This window comes from Lolium rigidum, chromosome 7 (genome assembly GCF_022539505.1).
Source record: "Lolium rigidum isolate FL_2022 chromosome 7, APGP_CSIRO_Lrig_0.1, whole genome shotgun sequence".
NCBI classification, from domain to species: Eukaryota; Viridiplantae; Streptophyta; class Magnoliopsida; order Poales; family Poaceae; genus Lolium; species Lolium rigidum.
Genome location: NC_061514.1, coordinates 42915694 through 42923441, shown reverse-complemented (window position 1 = coordinate 42923441; position 7748 = coordinate 42915694). Strand labels below are relative to the sequence as shown.

The window sequence follows — 7748 nt, the reverse complement described above, 5'->3', positions numbered from 1 at the left end:
ATCTTTGAAACGTCGCAGCCAGGCCGGGCTGTCGACCGCATTGTCCGCCAAGTTCCTCTCCGCTGGCGTCATCAGAGATGTAACAAGACGTTGCATTCAAGTTTATTTTCTCTTTCAAGACATTTTATCTGTGGGTTCTATCGGCAACACCATGACATGCAAAAGTGAAAATACACCGAGATAAATTTAAAACTCATATTTAGCATGTATAAAAAAGGATGTATGTTTCGTGATCTTATGCGTTCCTTCCCATCTTAATTGATATTTACACGAAAAAGAGCGTGTTTATCTGGTAAACTAAAAAATATAATCATGAGAAAGAAATGGAGGCACAAATAAACATGAGGAAGATTAGCATATAGCATTACTAATTTATAAAAGGATGTCTATAATTATTGTAGACTGACAATTTTCTGTATGATTTGATTTTAGGACTATAACACTGTCAGTTTCTATAATTCATCGATTCACACGACCAGAAAAAATGGGCACATTACTCATACCATGTTTTGCATGTAAAGTTTGGTAGAATGTCACCAATTCTCCGAGTTGATGAAATAAAAAAATATTTCTGATTCTCATGCTCCAACCATAGGTAGGAAACGTGATAAGACATCAATACATGATGACTAAAAACAGTTGCTGATTTGAGCACTGAGCTTACAACAGATAGATGATCAGCTCGCAAGACATAGATTATCATTTCGCCCCAACACTTCTCACTACCACTATAACTTCTCCAGCGTGTATTGTCACACCATTGAGCGCTCATTCTCCTCGGTTGGGATCATGCGAAGTGGTGGTTAACAGTTCCATCATATTCTTCTCTTCTTCATGGTGGATAGTAGCTGCAGAAAAGAAAAACGGCTTTTTAGGAAAGACACCTAAACATTTACCATCTGGTGAGGGCTAAGAAGCGAGCTCATGGCTTGGTTTTAGGGCATCACTTACCAGCGCAGCAAGCATACTCCAGCCGCATACGCGATATTTCCCCCATGAAGTCGGTCATCATCAATCATCAAAGCATGAAGTGTCTGTTTCATGGATGGGGAATCCGGCTCGTAGGGATGCCCAAGAGTAGCCATGAAGGCCACGGTTCCAGCATATCTTTCAGCCCTCGACGTACACGTGTCTGCCGATGCTAAGAAGGATATCATTCCGATGCACTCACTTCAAACCGTTGGCTGCATGACAAATGGAAACATGTAACAAAAATGTCAATATGGAAATATGTAACAAATCTAGAGCTTTTTTCTTGGACAACTAATGTTGCATGTTTCCATCACTCTGTCCACTAAAAACAATTTATCAATTTTCACTAATTTATTTGTGGCATACTTACGGACATATGCTCGACAAACAATAAGTTTTCCTAAATAGGAAAGCACTATTTAGAATTCTCAACTCCATTTTAGTTGACATACCGACAAGATATCATGGCAGCAGCAAAATAATTAAATATGTAGGTCAGATGATTATCTACACCCATCTTTCAGTCTGTTTTCTGAAATCATTACTATTGGCATATAAGCAAGTTCTTCGTTTATTAGTTGATAAAAGTTGCGCCTGCAAGCGTCTAGTATAGCAATACTGATGCCATCATGCTTAAATTCCATGTGTATATTGTGGGCGCTATGATTAAGTTACTCTGTAAACCAAATTTTGCTAGGGTGCTACTGACTACACACTCTGCTAAACAAGGATAATAATCAAACGTTAGCGCAGGTATTCGTAGTGCTCTACTTTACAGTGTAATCACTCACTGAGCAACATGTGTTAACCCATTAACTTTACATTCACACACACTTAGAGAGTAATATTTTAGGTTATCAAAGGATCTGATGCTAAAATAAGCAGAGGTTACCAAAGGTTTGCTGTATTGTATTCTTACAATTTAGGAGGTATGTACTACAGGAAGTGCACTATTAGCTGCTTATTTAGGATCAAGTTTTAATTACAAGTAAAGTTGCCATATGTTGATAGATTTTTTTTGATGAATCATCCAAGCTAGACTGCTAACGAACATGTACAAGCAGAGTTCTCTTTTTCCTAAATCCACATGTACAGAAGAATGTGTTTTTCATGATCTAGTTTGCTCTGAGTTTTCCACTATATCATGCACAGACATTTTAGAAGCTTGAATGATATTCACCAGAGATGAAAAACTATGGAGTAACCGCATAATAGTAAAGATAGAAAACGTTGTGCACTGCCATGGAAAACCTCACTGCCCCGAGAAATGCATGAAAACTGGGCATTCACACGATACAAAGTGTGTACCACAACCAAATACCTTCATCTAAGCAGAAGTTCAAAAATATGTGGAAGACAAATTACAAAAAATGTTGGCAGGGAGCATATGCAGGAGCAAGATTACCATGCTAAAATGAGATAATCAAAATTTGCTGACCTGCAACTCTATTTTCTACTAATAACCTTGGTTCTCTTTATTTTCCAGGTGATGATCCAGGTTGAAAGATCACCTGAAACAAATATGTTGTGATATCAACAAGACAACAATAACATCATTTTAGTCATCTTATAGGGGTTACTAACATGGTTAAATTGGGAGATACAATTGTGGAAGCGCTAAGTTTCTAGGTTGAGACTATGTTTGATTACTGTACAGATAATCTCTACTTGTTAGTTGAAGTTTTTCTTTTTTAGTTTTAGTCCACCATAGATACCTGTGCTGAGCTAATAACCTTAACATACTATGTTTTGACCAATTTGACAGGCTTGTTGGATAGCCTAATATTGTGCATCGTGTGCTTTCAGGTGATCCAAAATATAGGCTTACACGTAACAGAATGAGGAAGAACCTAGCTAATTCCATATAGGAAAAATCTTACGCCTGGCACCGCTGACAGCTTACATGGTAAAGATGAATAACTGGCAGAGCAGTTTAACCAATTAATGGTCCTGTTAAATATACAAATGGTCACCGAATATCTTAGGATGTAACAGTTATATATAAATGGCCAGTTGGTCATAAGATAAGAAAGTTTGGGGTTATCAACAAGTTTGTTCAGATAGCTTAGCCACGCATATCATATGCAACATGAATAGCGCAATTACCTTTCTGCCTAGCATGATCAAAAAGCTTATTTTGAGCATCTTGGCACACCACTCAAAGTGTGACCAGGCTGGATACAGAATACGATGGAACAATAGTTCATGGAATATACATGTTACAGGGAATTACTAAGATATGAAGGCACAGGAGTTTGAGTAATAAGCCAAGGAACAGTAAACACAACATAGGTAGAAGAAAATTTATCCTATCGAAGCGCAAAAAATACGCACTTCCATTCTCATTAACCACACACAAAGACATAAGGGCGAACCTTCCAGATGAGGTTTGCAGTGACTTTGCCACTGGACAGGTTGACGGAGATGCAGGTGGTCTTGGCTCACCGCACCAAATTTCTCCAAGCCCGGTAGCTCCGAGTTCTGTACAACACAGAAAATCACAAGAAATTGATGAAGGCTAAATAGCAGCAAATTTTAGGGATCCACAACCTCTGGCCAGAACACTGAATGGTTCATCCAAACCTCATGGTTCCTAAATATAGGTTTTCCAAAAAAAAAAAATTTAAATACAACCACTGACATATAAAGTTTCAGGTAAAAAATTAACAAAGAATCACCAAATAAAGAGGGGTGAATTACTCAGATTACACTCCACCAAGAACTCATCCACCTCCTTCGCAACCTGGGATATAAAAGCAGATACCATCGATATCAAATACCAGAACAATAATCATATGGTCTGAAATAGTAATCTTTTAAAAATAATATATCATATAAAGAAGAAAAAAAGCATGCTCGCGCAACGTACTCCAGATAAATTCATTGGATAAAAAAGTCTGACATGGCCGTCTTCCAAACTATTTCAGAGCGTAGATACATCATATCAGTATAAAATTTTGTGATCTATCGATTACGATGTGGTCACATTCTTATCTGTTTAAACACTTGTACTGCATCACATAGAAACAAAACAATATAGCCTGGAGTTTAATTTGTACGATGCAGAGTATACATACATCATGTCAGTATAAAACTTTGTGATCTATGGATTATGATGTTGTCGTATTATTATCTGCTTAAACAGCTGTAGTTGATCACACCGAAAGAAAACAATTTAACCTGGAGTTTGTACAATGCTATGAGCATATCAGTTTGATGTATCAACGTCAAGTGAATCTTTTCAATGTATGGTTTGCCAGTATGCACCAAAACATAGTGCAGCACCAAATAAAGCTCGGCATGGTGTCACTTTGTATAGAACGGCTGGAAAAAATCTCTACTACTATAAAGAGGGACAGGGAATTTGCACACGCCTTTGAACCTACTACTGAAAACTACCTAGACACCAAGCAAAGGCAAAATATATGCGGATCAGTATTCAAATACAGAGAGGGAGACAATATAAAAAAAAGCTATTCAAGCACTTGTTGTAGGCTGCTTCTCTATGGGAAATCTACAAGTAAATACAAGACAACATCCTACAAGTAAATACAAGTTATATTTCCATTATGTTCTTCTAGTAGGAAACCATGTATAATAGACAACTACATGTTAACCTGATCTATAGGAACTCTACGGGTGATTAAACAAAAGTATCGCAGGCTTGCAAGTTGCAATTGCACACATAGGTCGTCCAACAAAAAAACAAGCCGACCGAACCTATGAGCACACAAAGCCACAAGTTCAAACCTTCTGGACGCAGTTGGTGTTGGCTCTCGTTTCCGGCTTTCCAGGCTCGATAGCTTCGATTTCTGTACGGCGCAAGAAACCAGAAGAATTAGATGAAGACTCTACTAAATAGCAGCAAAATGTGCCTCGATGGACTCCGGACAGAACACTCTTAGGGTGACCAGCATGAAGTTGGACTTGTATGCATCGGGCGTGTTATACAGGAACACGTAGACGCCAGCATCGTCACCACCGTGAAGCCCGGGCGCGGCGAGCTCCTGATGCCGACTGGAGAGGGGAGAAAGATTGGAGGATTTGAGCCAATGGTCGTGCGGCAGTAGGAGAACATGAGGGCTCGTACCTTTTGTATTGGTGGAGGAAGTAACCAACACAAGCAGCACGATCGACATGCTCCACGATCGGCATCGGCAGTTGCCATAGCTGAGCTGACCGGTAGTTTCCAGCAAACCATGGCAGATGGAGGCGGAGCGGATGGGGATGGGCCAGTAAACTTGGGAAACGGAGAAGGAGGCATCGGCGATGCGGCGAGCCTGACGGCGGAGAGGGGGGGCCGGGGAGAGGCGGCGCGCCTGACGGTGGAGAGAGGAGGGCCGGAGAGAGGCGGCGCAAGGCTAGGAATCAATCAGGGGGATTTTTTTTCGTTTTGGCTGTGCGGGACGAGAGGTCAAAGACCGTGCGTGGGTGGTGACCTGCTTGGTCGTTTCCATCAGCCGGTTTTGTGCCTGGTTTATTCCGTTTTCTTATGTAAACGTGGCATGCGGGACAGGAACTGTGCGGTTTTATTTTCGATTCGAGATGGGAGACTGGGACGTACCATAGGACATCACCTCTAGCTATTTAATATAGTAGAGATTATACATGTGCACTGGTAGGGTACGCAGCGTTTTAATAAGTACACTAGTTAGATCAAAGGGCAACCATAAAATGGCAGATAAGGCACGCTATGCAACATAAAGATCTTAGGAAAAATGATTTGAAGCAAGTGTTGAATATTCATGCATGTAGCATTATAAATACATCTGCTGCTTAACCTATGATGTAGTACTATCATCTAATATAACCAATATAAAAGGCGACCACTTGTCAACCACTGCATCCCTTTTCATATTCATTCTACCATACCGTTTTCATATGTGTTCCCACGCTATATGCTCCCAACTCGACCCATGGATATTTTTAGATGGTTCTAATTTGCACAGAAATGGTCAACATGTAATAAGTGTTGCCGGCACACGAATGTATGATGCATCATCATGCGGTGCCATGTAGAAATGAGATGCACCAGAAAAAGGATAAGGAGACAAAAAGCTACAGTACGTGGTAGGAGATTTTCTTCAAGAATCGTTTCTATTAGCTATGGATGCAAGTGGACGGTCTGGCGGATATAGCGGACAGTCCACAATGATTAGTTGCATGTAAAAAATTAGCTAAGAACTACGAGTATGTAACTGGGTGATCACGTAGGATCGATAGAGATAGATAGCTAGCGGACATGTCTCTGATTTCAAATGAACGTCCGCCTTCATTCCTAAGGTATAGTTATTCTCCGTTGTGTCATCTGCTGACTGTGTTCGTCAGTTTGCTTGGCCCAAGGAGCTGGCGTGCACGACATTTTGGGTTTGAAGGAAGTATGGACATGTCGAGTGCATCAGTTCATCGCTACACTCCATGGAGACCTTGGAGGATATATTGGGTTTCAAGAAATAGTACCACGCACCAGGTTTTTCTTCGGCAAGTGACCTTTGGCGAGGTAGATATGTATAGGCATCCTTGAGTACCCACTAGTACAGATCGGGTGGTTGTACACGGCTGAAACGGCCTATCGGATACGATAAACCCAACCGTCACTATGCAAGGGTGGGCGATCCCTCTCAACAACGCACACGGACGGCTTGCCCTATCTCAAACGGTTGTGTGCAAGGAACCGTGTGCGATAGGACACACAGTGCCTTAAGCTTAACCGTCAGCAAACATGAAGATCACACACGTTGTTTTTAATTTAGGCGTATGCGTTCAGCAGAGATGATGCAAGTTTGTGTAAGCCAGCCGTATGATTTTAGCAAGCATCACGGACAGTTTATCTATGCAACAAATATTACTTAGATGTTCCCAATAGCACATAACCTAACTTTGCATTCAAATGTATATATGACAAGATGCACCAACAACACACAATATGATATCAATTATATTGATTGCATAGTACATCCACCACATTCACAAGCATTTGGACAAGGTAACACGGCTAGCTATACAACAGATATACGAAGTATATAATTACATGTCTTCTTAGTTGCGTCTTTGCCACTTCATAGTTGTTGATTTCCTCAAGTGAAGTGAAATGGTGAACTTTTTCAAGTGAAGTGCAATTCCTGCAAATTAGCGCAACTCAAATGATTAGTGGACTTACCATAAATACGCATCCAACTGCATGAAGCAGAGATCGCCAGCTAAACTAGCAAGGCAAAATGTACTGAGGCAACCATCTCCCTTCGCTCCAATTTTCCATGAAAGATTTAGGAGCGAAGGGAGAGGAAAGCCTCACAAGCCATGAAAGATTTAATGCTACAAATACAAGATATCTAACACATGTATATAGATTTAGTAATCCTTTCTACAAATATAGAACCGGTAAATACACATCCTATCCATACATATCTTAGATATACATCTGGTAAAATGCATTAAGATACAACACACACCGCAGATCTGAACCATACATAGGAGTTAAAAGTTTGGTACATATGTATACCTTCTCGACGGAGACAATACGGCTGGCGGTTGCCACGGTGGAGGGTGATGATGAGCCGGGATGACTGGTGTTCGACCGCCCGGAGATTCATGAGGCAACTGTTGCAGGTCCGTCGGGGAGGTCATCGGCATTGCAGCGACGAAGGCCTCCCAGAAGGTCTCTCTTCCGCCTTGCCGACCAAGTGATATTCCGGGTGGCAGATCTAAAATAAGTGAGGCGGCTATCGACTGGAGTGGTGGTCGCACTGGTGGTCCAAATATATACCGGGAGAGGG

The 7748-nt window shown here is 41.0% G+C and overlaps 1 long non-coding RNA gene across 2 annotated transcripts; it reads right to left on the bottom strand.

Moving 5' to 3' along the window:
- Nucleotides 1–478: 478 nt before the first annotated feature.
- LOC124669226 lies at nucleotides 479–5390 on the bottom strand. Of its 2 annotated transcripts, none has more exons than XR_006992077.1 (7): nucleotides 5063–5390; nucleotides 4723–4989; nucleotides 3651–3715; nucleotides 3348–3453; nucleotides 2411–2483; nucleotides 952–1184; nucleotides 479–848 (listed from the first exon to the last, which is right to left on the bottom strand). It is a non-coding gene; the product is annotated as an uncharacterized LOC124669226 (long non-coding RNA). The 2 variants fall into 2 exon arrangements; XR_006992076.1 differs by having other exon boundaries at nucleotides 3673–3715.
- Nucleotides 5391–7748: the final 2358 nt, after the last annotated feature.